Consider the following 15,728-nt stretch of genomic DNA (forward strand, 5'->3'; position numbering starts at 1 on the left):
TTATATGTTTTTTTTAATATCAATATTCAATATTTAGTGTTTTGATCAACTAAATATTTGTTTGTCATAGCTATCTACGCTCGAGGCTAGAAAAGGCGAAGAAGACTCGAAACTATTATTTTATAAATCCGAGCTTAAGTTCGTACATCGAAAATGACGACGAGGAGGCTTATTTATCAAAACGAGTCTAGGACGTTGGAAACGTGGTACGACAATGCAAATTTGGTGAACTAGTTTTGATGCCGTATAACAAAGGTAATCATTGGATGCTCGTTGTCCTCGACCTTTGGAGAGATATCGCTATGTTCTTTGACCCGTTGAGAAATAAAATCCCAATCGATTTAACTCGATTGATAAAAAGGTAATATTTTGATTTCTTAAATAATTTTTATTATAAATCGTTCTAGTGGTTTTTTCTCTTATAATCTCCGTGTTATATAGGGTTCTTGTGGATTTCAAGCTCGAGCATCAAAACGCCCATAGTAACGGGCAATCAACGTACGTCAAGGCTTGGGACGCTCCGAGACAAACCGGAAACATGGAATACGGGTATTTTGTTATTTCTTATATGCGTGATATAGTCGTAGGAGGTGTAGGAAAATTAGAAAATAAGAAATCCTATACAAAGGAGGATTTAGAGAGAGTTAGGGAAGAATGAGTAAGTTATGTACAAACATTTATTAACTGTGATGATTAGTTAGTTTTTTTTATTGAATTATGGATTGGTTGTAGATGTACATATTTTCTTTTGAATATTTTGAAGATGAAGATATTATTTTTTGGATTGAAGGTTATTTTCAGGTGCCAGTTTTTTACAACAGGTTTCAGTACCGTGTAAAAACAGATTTTGGATTGAAAACAATGATTCTCGCCGCGGCGACCTATACTTCTCGCCGCGGCAAGTAATTCGAGCCGCGGCGAGAAATATTATTCGTCGCGGCGAGAAAAGATACCGAGAGCAGGCAAATTAGAAATCTTAGTCTCGCCACGGCGAGCTTTTGTCGTCGCCGCGGCGAGTTTTTTTAAAAAAATTCATGGCCTTTCTACAACGCATGATTATCTGTTGTAGAAGCATCTCGCCGCGGCTAAGATATGACGTCGCCGCGGTGAAATATACGTCGCGGCGACGTATAATTTTCGCCGCGGCGAGTTGATTCTACAACGGATATAATATCTGTTGTAGAATAACCTCGCCGCGGCGACAATTATACATCGCCGCGGCGGGGCGGGGATTTTTTAATTATTTAAAAATTTCACAATGGATGTATACCGTTGTAGGAGGTTCCACAACGCTTAGATATCCGTTGTAGGAAGTTGGATTCTACAACGGATATTTAAGCGTTGTAGAAACCTCTTGGATTCTACAACGGATGTTTAAGCGTTGTAGAAACCTCTTGGATTCTACAACAGATATTTAAGCGTTGTAGAAGCTTCTACAACGCTTGACAATCGTTGTAGAATCATTCCACAACTGTTTTTAAGCGTTGTAGAATCCTTGTTTTGTAGTAGTGAATTTTTTTTTTCTTTTGCAGCATATTGACGTCATTTTCTACTACTTGAGAAAGAATGGGAAGTATGGGAATCTCCGAAAGCCGTATACGACGACCAACTCATACTTTCTACTAATGCTCACCTGATGCCATGATGCTTGGTCCAAAATGAAGAAAAAGGACGTGTTCGATTGGACAGACCATTTAGTGGTGCTTGACTACATAACGGCCGGAAAAAAAACAGGTTTTGCAAACACTCCATGGGCGGACGTTAACACTATCTATGTCCATGTCCATATGCCGACACACTGGCTACTAGTCATAATTTCCCTGAATCGTAGATCGCTAACAATATACGAATCTATAGAATCCAAGTATGCATGCAATGTTCGTGATAGAATTAGGATGATGGCTGATTTTCTACCGATAGTGCTGTGCGCCGTAGGTCTTGCAGATGGAACTCGGAGCCATTTAAAATAGTAATTGCGAACATACCACAAAAAACCAATGGGTAAGATATCTCGTCTTATTTGATGATCATGTTTTATGTTATACATATTGAATACTAGTATGCATCATTCGATCAGGGGAGACTGTGGCATATTCAGTGTAAAGGCCGCAGAATTTATGATCCATGGGATTCCAGTTTCTACTTTGCACCAACAAAATATGTCAATGCATAGAAAGAAGATGGCAACCGGTTGTACAAGCACGAGACATTAAAGATTGCAAACAATGTTCACTCGGACGATGAAAATTAAAAATAGGATAATTGGTTAGTGATCCCAATCGGTTAAATAGTGTATTTTTTGGAATGTCTTCGTGATGGCGATGTGACTATGAATTTTCTTTTTGGAATTTGTGTGACAAAATTGTCACGAAGTCATGTTATATGTGCTATAAGTATTAGGTAATTGAATGAAAAAAACAGTAAATTATTACTTCTGTGTCACAATAAATGAGATTTTCGTGACTTCTCTATCACAAAAATTGGCGATTTCGTGACTTATCTGTCACGAAAACAAACTGTTTAAGTCATGAAACAATACTTTTTCGTTACATGGTAGTCACAAAATGGGATACTGTGAAAGAATTTATTGAGAAATCTCTTGTTTATTCCATTAAACACTTTGTAGGGGACCATTGATTGTTATAAAAATTTAAATTTTTTTGAAAAAATACATGGTAAGTCAACCTCTACATACTTAGAAGATCATGAGGAACCAATGTGTCTTGTAAAGTGTTGTTGAAATGCATTCATTTTTCTCACGTCATCATTTCGAAATTTAAATAATCTCAAGTAGTCTAAACATATGGACATTGCAATTTATGTTTAACTTATTGTCGTCGTAAATATTACGCCATGTCGTTATTCCGTGGTAAAACTGCGTCTAACTTCTCCTTAATGTTAGGTATTATTGAAAACACATATTTTAGGGTTGTTATTCCAATATCCACTCATTTAACAGTCTAGAAACGAGTTTATGAGGAGCAAACGATATCAAAAGAGCGAAAGAAAGCATGTTTCATGAAATTGGGTCAGACTTCGTGACTTCTCTGTCACAAAAACCGGGGACTTCGTGACTTCTCTGTCACGAAAATCGGGGATTTAGTGACTTCTATGTCACAAAAAATGGGATTTTCGTGACTTCTCTGTCATGAAAACTTGGAATTTCGTGACTTCTCTGTCACGAAAACTAGGGATTTCGTGACTTCTCTGTCACGAAAATCGGAGATTCTGTGACTTCTCTGTCACGAAAAATGGGCGTTTCATGACTTCTCTATCACGAAACAAAACAATTTACAGTCAGGATAAACTTTTATTTATAGAAATACTTTTTATTATTGTCTCATTTCATAATTTCAAAATTACAGAAACTGATATCGTCTAAACATTAAAACATTGCAATTTAGCTATTTAAAAACGTTGTAAATATTGAGTACCTCATATCAAACTTGAAAAATACATTTTATGGCTTTTTGTCCACCCTTTTTTGCGGGACTTCCACGATAACTCCCTTTGCTTTTAAATCTTCCTACAAATTCTCGCCGAATATTTCGGGAAGCATGGAGTTAGCGATCAAAATCGGATTATTTCCATCCTCACATGCACGCATCTCTATGTACTCGTTGAATTCAGCGTCGTTCAAGTCATGGCGCTTGTTAAATTTCCTGGGATTGGCCGATGATGGAATCAATTAGTATGTCGCGGTCGAGTTTGTACTTCCTGTAAGCATCTTGGACGTCTCATTCACCGTCGCCACCTTTTGACTCGAACCGCTTCCTTTCGTCGTTGGATATTTAGCTTCCATTGCAGCGTTAGACTCTTTCGTTGTGAGTCTAGTGAGAGCGTTTCAAAAGTCGGATAAATAGGAGGATTCATTACCTAACTTTTTTAGTATAATTAAAAATGCATATATGAATATCCTTACCTAACTTCCTAACTTGATTGTTCATAAATTTAGTTGCTATTAATAGCATTCATTGCTATTAATTGCAGTAGATGCTATTAAATATCCATATCCAAATTACCAACTCGGTCACTATCAATAACAAAATATTAACTGCTATGATATACCATCTTTATAACTTTTTCGTGATCACAGTGTCATAGTATTCATTACCTTCGTGACCTTAGTGTCACAAACATGTGGACATTCGTGTCTACACAGTCACTTTGTTCTGAAATTGTGATCTTTCGTGACACTTTAGGCCACGTAACATGATATATTAGTCACAAAAGTCACGAATCATATCATAACAACAAAAGTCACGAATAGTAAAATCCGTAACAAACATAACTAAAGAAGAATAAAGTAAAGTACAACACCAAATTGAGACATCAATAAAAAGTCTTAAGAAAAGATGAAAATCATGTTCGGGGTTGTCTATGGTTGGTCAGGATCGCGTTGCGAAATGTCGCCCGATTATGTCCTACTCTACCGCACCGACTACATTTATTCCTTCTATCCTCACCCTCTTCCCATTGAGAGGGATTCTTTTTCTTTTTCCATATTCCAGTGGCACGAGCGGCAACATGAGGTGGATTTACTATTTTTTTCGTGACTTCCTCTGGAAAATTCCATGACTGATCGCTGCCAATTGGATTAATTACACCTGCATAACAACTTCTCCAATATTCTGTGGTGTAGTAATTTGATATGTACTTCTCAATAGCGAAGTTTCGAAAACCGCAAGTCGCAATGCCATGGGGACAGATAAAGTTATCAGTTTGATAGACACGACAACTACACTGATGATGGATGCACCTGTCCCACACCCAATACCATTTTGTTTACGGGTTATAATAACATTGGAAAATACTTCAAAAACAAGTTTTCGTGACCAAAGAGATAGTCACAAAATCATGCGCAGTACATACAAAGTTGTCACGAAAAACTGGATATATTAAACAATTTTATTGTAAAAAAAATTTAAAATTGAATGCTTATCACGTACCCCCATTCCAATAGATTTAGCATGGCATTCGTTAAGTTTTTTATTCGCATCAGCGTAAAGGATCGTCAACGTTCCCAACGCTTTTCTTCTACGTTCGTAAAACCTTTTAGTCATTCTCTCCTAGAGAAAATCAAATAGCTTGGCAATTAGGAACTCTCTCGGTTTGACATTCACAACATTCAGCGACTCAACATTGTTTGATGTCATTATTGAGTACCTCTTCTCCGTGTAGAAACAATGAGCCCACTTTTCGTGGCCTATGTCGTTCTGAAGATACGCTCGGACTCCTGGATCCTCCTCATCTATCATAAGCATATACTTTTCAAACTCTGCATATGTGTACGCCTTTGCTGCAGCATAGAACGTCCAATTCACCTCTTTTGTTAGACCTTTGATTTGGTTCTTCACGTTCTTCAAAAGATGAAACATGCAATAACCATGGTCTTAGGCCGTGAAAACCTTTTTCACACTATTAATGATTCTCGCGTTCCTGTCAGACACAATGACCTGATGTTCTCTATCCCTGATTGCTTCCTTTAACTTTGTCAAGAAGTAAACCCACGATTCAGTAGATTCTGAATCACCAGCACCGAATGCGAAGGGGTAAACTTATTCATTCGCATCCATACCACATGCTGAAAACAATGTGTCTTTATAGTAACTCTTCAAAAAAATGCCGTCAATGATAACTACGAGCCGTATATACTTCCACCCCATTTTCTAAGCACTAAGCGACATGAAGAAGTATTTGAAACAGTCGGATCGAGGAGTTGTATTAACGTCGAATGACGAACCTGGATTATTAGTCGACATCATGTACATGAATTTAGGCAGAGATTTATACGATGCATCTTCGGTGCCAAATAACGATGATAGTGCTGCATGTCTTGACCTTCATGCTTTTTTGTAGGACATGTCCACTCCAAAATCTTGTTGCATGTAGGACATGATGTCTTTGGGTTTGCATGGTGAACATGAGGGATCGGTGTACCTGTGTTTCATAGTCTCGTCTACGAATGTGGACGTAGCCTGAGGATATTCTCCTTGTCTGAATTGTGTTGCACAAATGTGCTCAGAATCATACATGCAAGAATGTATTTTCAGTGTTAATTTTTGCGATACAAAACTTGTCTTTCGTGACTATAATAATAAAAATATAGAAATAAGTAATAAATTACCTTGTCACTTCAAAGATCTCAAATGTAGTCTTTTCTACACCACAAACAGACAAAGTGCACGAGTCATCTCGACAAACAACATGGATATATACCGTTTGTTAGAAGTCTTCTTCTTGAACATAAAATGTTTGGTGATGGCTAACATGCATAAATGTTTCTTCAAAGTTGCTTTGTTGGCATACAATCCTCCTTTGATTAGTCTCATCGGAGAATGAATATCCAACAAATCAAGGTCAGGATACATATTTTGGTTATCTGTGGAAGGCGTAGGGCATTGACTCGTCCGCCTCGTTCCAGAGCAAGGCATACGGCACGGTTTTGGAGTGCCTGAGCGCGAAGGGGTCTGCCATGGTGTACCTGAATGACTCTGATTTGGGTCGAGAATCTCAGGAGAACTAGTCTCCAAGATATGAACCAACGTCTGCAGAGTCCGAAACCCATGGCTATTGCTTCAATGGCTCCATCTCTACTACCAAACTAAGTTTGGATCTGTCCGGTTTCTCATTCTGAAGATGCAAGTAGCATTTCAAACTTAGGTCGGAGTCAATACTTATCGGGGGTACCGACCCTTCTGTCTCATAAGAAACACGGAGGACTTGATTTTTAGGTGAGCGATTGAGCGTGGCATACAGCAACTGCATAAGCTAGTCATACATTGCCTTTGCCTTTCTTAAGATTCTCACTCCACAACCAGGACCATCGTCGTATCGTTCATGTTTCACCCAGCTACCGCTATGCTTGACGAAGTTATAAATGTCTTTCATAACTGCAAATAGTGCAAATAAACAGACATACAAATTTGTCAAGAATTATTGTCAAGAATTAAGTTTATTGCGACTATATTGTAACTATTGTAACTGCAAAGTATAGTAGAACTATTGTCAAGAATTAAGTTTATTGCGACTATATTGTAACTAAAGTCTTTTGTATCGTGACAGTGTTGTCACAGAGTTCCTTGGTTTAGTGACACTATGGTCATTGTATTCAGTGATTTCGTGACTATATTGTCACTGCATAATTTAGATTTGTAACTATGTTGTCATTGCATAATTTAGTTTCATGACTATGTTGTCACTGCATAATTTAGTTTCGTGATCATACTGTCACAAATTTTATGTCAAGATTACGGGACAAAGTAGTCTCGAAAAAGGTTACTCGTGCCAACATTGTCACGAAATATGGGGTCATAGTGAAGCTTTTGTGACAACGTTGGTCACAAACAATGTAACTAAATGACTAAATACATCTTCAACTAATCGAAACCTACAAAGTGTTTGAACAATTTACCGGAATAAAGAGCGAAAAAAGTATCGATGTGGGAGCTTATTGCGTCGGAATAGGTGGTGGGGATGCTACACAGGACTAATAGAGGGAGGCGGTGGCGAAAAAATTATGTGACTGTGGAAGTGAGACAAGGGATGGTTGCGAAGTTAGAGAGAGACGGCTGGCAGCCGCGAAGTTAGAGAGAGACGATGGACGGTCGCGAAGTTAGAGAGAGACGAGAGACGGCCGCGAAGTTAGAGAGAGATGAGGGAGACATGCAGCAAAGTGAGAGAGAGACGGCAGCAATGAAGGAGATGAGATGGCGGTAATGGAGGAAATGAGACCCAGAAACGAAGAAAGAAAGAAGGAGAGATAGAGTATGTAGGTTTTTTTTTTAGTTTTTATTTACAAAAAAACTAATTAGAAAATAAATAAAGGTATAATAGTAATTACATAACTCAAATTAAATTAAGAGGTTCTATTGCTGACTTTTAAAAAAAAAAGTCCAAAAAAGTCCATTACCTTTTTTTTTTACTCTTAGTTTCCTCCAAATCCCTTTTTAAAGCTCACCATGTGTGTGACCCAAATGCAATACCAATTAGTGGGCTTTATATATAATCATATCAAATCTTATTGATTGATTCAAATAGATGTAATTTTCCTACATACCGTGATGGTGAGTCTATATAAAGAAAAACTCTATGGATTAGTCATCTCTCAACCCATTACATAGTTTTCCTCTACCATAAAAAAAGCTCTCAAGTCTATAAGAGTCAAGAGAGATAAACCAATTCTGGTGATTCCGCCATCACCGTCGTCACTCTCTTCATGGATAGAAGTATGTTTTTTCTATCAATAATGATATGTGAAAATCATCTAGTTCTAAAATTCTGGCTATTTAGGATTGTCTAAATTATGCTTATACATTAATATTAATAACTATTAGTAATTTATTTGTTAGTCTGTTAATGTCTTTTTTGCTTGGGTAATAATAGTTGGTAGCTAATTAATAAAAATTATTCAAAGAATGACTATTTTGAATTCTAAATTTCAAAATGATTAGTTATCTAAACTGCACTAATTTTTTTTTCGCTAACATCTTATTTTACTAAGAACGAAAGCGCAATGACAAGAGAATGATGCTAATGGAGATAGAAGAAAAACAAGACAAACATAGAAAACTGAAAGAAGAAGAAAATATATATTTCTCGTTCTAGAATTATTATTTTATTTTTATTTTTTCTACACGAAGTTCTCGTTTTAGATTAGGGATTCATTCAACTGTGCATTTATCCTATGCAAATACGATGGAAACAGTTTACGAGATTATGTGAAATTTTTCTTAGTTAAATACCCTTACCTTAAAACATATTATTACCAGTGATTCTATTCAAATTTTTTTATATTATAGTTTTAAGTCTTTTAAGCCAGTAAAACCAAATAATGTTAGGGTTCGTTAGATATAGTCTTATAAACATAATACAATTGTTATATAGTCAATTTTTTTTTTAATTATAAAAAGATTGCTAGATATTATAAAATATTTTTTTATTTTTATTTTATGCTGATATAGAGTTTCATAGAGACACCGTGTGTTTGAAGAAATTTTATATTACTAATCTAACCTCATTTATTTTATCACAGACCCGTGCATAAAAAAATAGTCCAAACCGATAGAATTAAAATAGACGGAGTGACGAAATTTGAAATTATTATGGAAGTTGATGATGATAAGCGTTTTTCAAAAATAAAAAATCAGGGGGTAAATTGTTGATGGTACAATAATATTATGGTATTTTTTTAACCTATATGTTTAATGCACGGGTATAAGTATAACGACACATCTTACAATATTTAGTGGTTCATTGTTCAGAAGGTAAAGGATGGAGAGGAATAATCTTTGATGATTATTTAATACTCCTACTTAATTTTGTTATATTTATTATTAGTTTGAAAAGTGATTAGCGGAGGTTGATAGGCGTTTCAATTTCATGAAATTTAAGGCTTAATTTATGGTGGATACGTGAATGTAAGAACTTGTATAACTATAGTTACTTCTCATATGTATACATATAAATAATTATAATATTAGGTTTCAAAAACTTATTTTGGTTTGGGTAAAATTTTTCAATAAAATTTATAGCATCCTATTATAAATCAAATAAACTAAACATTTTATTTTACAAGCGCAAATATAACATGTATATTTTAAAAGTAAATACTACCAAGTAAAACTAATCAACACATTTTCTTCACTCACTTTTTCACCATCACTTTGTTCTAAATATTTTATAAATATGTGACCTAAAAGAACATCCCATCTAAGTTGACAAAATACATGTTTGATAGATTCTCATGGATTTTAACTAAAAAGAGTAAATGAAATGGAAAGCCATGTTACAACAACTTGTGTATATTTATCAACATGATACATTAATTTCAAAAGAAAAGATCTCACATATAATGAAATGAAGGCAAGGAGATAGAGATTAAAAAAAAAAAGAACAAAAAAATCTACAAAGAAATCAATTGAGATTCCCTTATGCCAATAACGGCCAAAAGGCTGAAAAGCGATGCACATGCCACGGCAAGAAGGCCTGGCCTCTCGTTGACCAAGACCCCAACTAAGAACATTGCCACGTCATTGGTTATGGTCCTTCCGCGTTTGACCAAAACCCGGCGGCGGTTTCCGGCGAAGGCCAAGAGCACCAACACCGTGATCCACGTCACCATGGTAGCTCTCGCCGCGGCGGCGAGAGCCAAAGTCAACGCCACAACAAGCCCAATGATACACAATAGAGGCCACCATTTAGTGACTATTGTGAGCTTTTGTTTGTGGTAAAGAGAGAGAATGAGAGAGACTAGTGTTGATAATATGAACAATTTTAAAAGCAACAAGAGCAACAACGGTGTGTTTGTTGTTGTTGAAAGCCTAGTTTTTGAGACACCCATAAGTGGGATCTTTAGAAATGGAGAGGAAAGAGATGAGGAATGTGATGAGTTGTGAGAATGCAATTATATATATTGTTTGTGTTGATGAATGAGCTTGCCTGGTTTGAGAATAGGAATATTGGGATTAATGTGGTGCACATGGGGATGGTAGAGATTTAGATACACTCACCTCGGTATTATGTATATCTTTTTTTTTCTATTATTCCAATGATTAAAGAATAATATTGCATTAGTGGTCATTTAACTTTTGTCTCATTTCTAAGCTTTCTTTATTGAGTGAATTCATGGTTTTTGGTTCGAATTCTGTGGTTAGATTAGACAAGATTACGCCACTAGTATATTGTGTTTGTAGCTTTAATTTGTTGAAAAATTATTCAAGTTTGAAAATTGGAGTTATCTATGTAGTATTATATAAATGATTTGGAAGGATACGTGATATGTGGTTTTGTGTGTCATGTATAGTGCAAGTATAGTGAAGAAATGAAACCCAAAGATGAATGAATGATTCTACTTTACGAGACAATGCATTATTTTTATTAGTAGTTGATCATTTTGTTATATGGGTTAGCTATTTCTGCTTTAAAAAAAGAGAAATTGTCATATCTATTACCAAATCACTAACTTTTTCCAATTTTCCACCAAAACCATAATTTGGCCAAAAATGCCACTAACTCAAATGTACAACTACCCTTTTACCCTCCATTTAAATTTTTCTTACAACCCACACCAACTCTCCCTCATATCCCATCTCATTCCTCATTTTCGCTCATTCCCGCTCATATCTCTCCCTCGTTTTCTCCTCAAAATTCTCTCTCTCCTCAAACGGTCACTCACCTCTTCTCTTCCTAAAACTGTCCACTTCTCCTCATTTCCCGTCTAACCATCGTCATTCTCACTTCTCCTCTGTCCCGTCAAACAATCCTCGCGCTCTCTCTCATTCTCGCGTTCTCCCTCTGTCGCGATCTCGCTCTCTCACCCAACCCCCAAATCCTAACCCTAAACCGTCCCAGAAATGGACGACGATAACGACTTTCAATCACCCAAACAACCCCGGAAAAAACAAAATGAAGTTGTTAGACGGAGTCCCCGGACAAAGACGAAGGCGCCGGAGGAGTCGCCGTCTTCACCCAAACCGTCCCGAAAAAGAAAAACAACAACTTCACCCTAACCGGTGAAGAGTTCGGCGAAGAAACCTCGGCGTGGGAAGGGGAAGCCCATGCATGTCACGTATGACGCCGAGGAAGAAGAGCAACCCCCTAAGTCCGCCAATATTCAGGTTAGTCTAGGGGTTTTCGGTTGATTTGTTGTTGATTGATGGGACCTTGATTGATTTGGGGATAGACTTGATTTAATTTCGGTTTAGTTTTGGTTAACTAGTTTTGGGTTATCTCGGTTTGCGTTGGGCTATCTCGGTTTTGTTATGGCTTGATTGAATATTGACGTTGAATGAATATTGTTGTTGTGGAACTAATTGTTGACATTGATGTCAACTGTTGATGTCAATTGTTGACATCTATACGTCAACAAATGGTATGAATATTGATGTTGAATGAATATTGTTGTTGTTGAACTAATTGTTGACATTGATGTCAACTGTTGATGTCAATTGTTGACATCTATACGTCAACAAATGGTATGAATATATATGTCAACAATTTCCATCAACAGTTGACATCAATGTCAACAAATGGATGTTTGTTGACTTTGATGTTAACAGTTGATGGCAATTGTTGATATCTATATGTCAACAACTGGTATCAATTGTTGACGTATAGATGTCAACAATTGCCATCAATAGTTGACATCAATGTCAACAAACATCCAGTTGTTGACATCTACCATCTTAGTGTTTGAAGGTTGTGTTTTGATTTTCTCATTCTTTTTTGTAATGGTTTTCAGGGATGGGAGAGGTTTGTCCCCGAAGGGGAAATAGTGGAACATAATTTCAGTTTTTATGGTTCACTAGATAAATTTGAAGAAGCCGCTGACATGACAACGGAGGAGACGGCTCTTTTTCAAGAGTCTTGCTTCGGCCAGTTTCTGAAGCTTCCAAAGATCAACAGGTCGTCAAAGATAATCAACCTCTTGTTGATGAGGGTCGGTCAGTATGAAGGGCACGCGAGTGAGGATGCGCTCTTCATTGAGCTCGGGGGTCAACCTCGGGCTTTTACCATCCACCATTTCGCAGAGATCACGGGTCTTCGTATAGTCGACAACTACGAAGCTGTCAACTATACTGAAGTTGTTGAAGACGGATTGTTAACGAGCGTCTTCAACAATGGGACATACAAGACTCGTGCCGTCCTAACCTCGCAGCTCAAAGAGAGCAAGGGTTGGTAAAATCCGACAAAGCGGGTGAAGCTCTTGCTTCTCCGTTTTCTCATCAACGTTCTTCTTGCTTCCGCACCGCATACCAACATCCCAGACTGGGCGTACGTGAAGTTGGTAGAAAACCTAGACCAATTTAACTCCCATTCGTGGGGTAACGTGGTCTGGAAGTTCTTCTTGGAATGTGTCAGGAAGTACATAAAGAGCGTCTCCTTGAAGTCAGCCTCTAAGGGAAAGATCAACTTCCCTTCATTTCTGTATCCATTACAGATATGGGTGTTTGAAACAATGCTAGTGCTCACGTCTCTCTCGTATTGCGAGAAAGTTTTAGAGACGGCATCTCCACTGATGCGTCGGTGGAAATCGGTGACACATGTTGTTGACAACAAATTCCAACACATCGATTTCCAATCCGAGGATTTGGAATTCAAACCCCTGGACGACGAGGAGTACACGTGAGAAAGAACACGACGACCAAGCCACTGCCGAGGGTACTAATTTCTCATATTTTTTTAATCAATTTCATATGATATTTGTCAACTATACATGTGTCAACAATTGACGTCTGTTGTTGACATCTGATGTCAACAATTGACGTCTATTGTTGACATCTGAAATCAACAATAGACACCAATTGTTGACATATGAAGTCAACAATTGACGTCTATTGTTGAGATCAGATGTCAACAATAGACGTCTATTGTTGACATCTGAAGTCAACAATAGACGTCAAGATGTCCATTATTCGTAACAATTTTTGGCATTTTGTTACAGGCACGGGTTGAGTCATGTGGACAAACATCCCATCCGTCGACAACAGCTCATTCTGGACCGAGCCAAGATTCTGAGGTATGTCAATTGAACATTGGCTCGATTGTTATCTATAGCACTATTTGTTGATTTCCTTCAAGTATGAATAACATTTCTAACATCTTTTTAACACAGGCTCGGTTGAAAAATGTGGAAGACACAGTCAACCACATGAAGGGTGAATGGAGCTTATTCCGGATGGAGATGAGACAAAGTTTTCATGAATTCACCAAGAGTGTGAAGGATCGATTGTTGGAGTTGTCCAACAAGAATTCTAAAGATAATCAACCAGAGGACAACGAGGAGGAAGAAGACCAAGAAGAAGAAGAAGAAGAAGAAGAAGAAGAAGAAGAAGAAGAAGAAGAAGAAGAAGAAGAAGAAGAAGGAGAATGAGAAGGAAAAGAAGAAGAAGAAGAAGGGGAAGAAGAAGAAGAAGAAGAAGAAGAAGAAGAATAAGAAGAAGAAGGAGAAAAAGAAGAAGAAGAAGAAGAAGAAGAAGAAGAAGAAAAAAAAAGAAGGAGAAAAAGAAGAATAAGAAAAAGAAGGAGAAGAAAAAGAAAACGAGAAAGAAAAAGAAATAGATGGTACGTACATTATGTCAATAAATGCAATTATTGACTATAATTGTTGACATTGTTGTTAAATGATATTCCTATTTCTTGTTAATTCAGGACTGATCGAGATCGAAGACAGTCAGTTAGATTCATCCCAAAATCTAACTGAATCACAAGCCAGATCGCACCTTCTACGACTGGATTGCGAGCAGTTTGAGAGAGAGATGTACAACGACAACCAACTGATTTATATTGGCTCAGTTCCTGAGGGCAAAACCTTGGGGGATATGGATGAGGAGATCAACGCTGCAACAGACAAGGAGAATCGAGAATCATGGAAGATCGTTCCGATAAACATAGACGATTCACCGAGAAGACTTGTCCGAATCACGAGATCTCTGGAGAAATACACTCCGACTCCTATCCCAAGGCCGTACTTGAAGTTCACAAAAAACAACGATCGCCCGATGAAGAACCCTCTCACTGGTCAGTTCGATTCAACGTCTCTTGTGGACGTACTCGTAATGGAGACTTGGCTTAAGATCGGATTGAGGAAGAAGAAGGACGATAAAGGCTTTGTTGGAGTTGATTAAGGGTTTAAGAAAAAGTTTAACGCTTCGTTAAGCGGCGGAATTTTAAAAAATTTCTTTTACAAGTAAAACGTTTTTACTAACCTAGACAAAGAGCAAGTACATATAAATAAAACTATTATGAGCATAGAAGTTTACTAACCTTCTTAGAAGCTTGAACGTTGAGAAACTTTTGGAAAAGGTTGCAACGTTCGTCTCCCCTCGCAGCACGTCTCTCTTCCTTCCTCGCCAACTCGAGCAACCACGAAAGTTTCTATCACTAAATCACTCGAGAGAAAAGGAATTAGTGAGTGGGCACTTTTAAACACGACGACTCGAGAACAGGTCTCAAAGTCGAAGAGCTAAAACCACTAGGTCAAATGAGGAACTAGGTGCCGAAACAAAAACGAAAAATAACTAGAGAGAGAGAGAGGAGTTCGGCCACAAGGTCTAGATAGAGAGTCTCTCAATCTCTAACTTATGTGGAATGAATGAAATGAGAGGAATGAGGTGGGGTATTTATAGGAGAAGGGTTGGCATTGGAAAGAAGTAGTTTCCTCTTATTTTCCAAGCCTTTATGAGCAATCCCTTATTACCCATTCCTCCAAAATAGGCGCCCACCTCATGCAAATCCCCAAGGGATTAGTTTCCTCTTTTGTTTCTCTCTTGGTTGCCTTGGCCGAAATTCCCTATGCATGCATGGGAAATTTGTTTCCTCTTTTTCTTTTGGCAAGTATCTTCATACATTCATGCACAAAATATTCTCTCTTTCTTTGGGTATGTTGGGCGCCTAACATCATTCTAGAAAGGCCTTCTAGAAGCTTTTCCATTTGTTCATGACAATATGAAAAATGCCCATTAAGAATTTTCAATAAAATTCTTATTAAATGAAATTAATCCACAAGGCCCAATGATCAAGTCATGGCCGAGTGTTATTGAGTCATCAAATGACCTTGTCAAAAAATTTACTGACATTCGTTTCATCCTATGTCTCAAAAGACAAAAATACCCTTTTGACAATTTTCGTTCTTCTTTTGACTTAGCTTCCAGTTTAACTATTCCCACTCGATGTGATTCGTGACAGTGACCTCATGGATCCAAATGAACAAAGCTTGAGCTAAACAC

Source organism: Urtica dioica, chromosome 10 (assembly GCF_054948205.1).
Source record: "Urtica dioica subsp. dioica isolate 48M chromosome 10, U.dioica_male_clone48M_v1_H2, whole genome shotgun sequence".
In the NCBI taxonomy this organism is placed as follows: domain Eukaryota; kingdom Viridiplantae; phylum Streptophyta; class Magnoliopsida; order Rosales; family Urticaceae; genus Urtica; species Urtica dioica.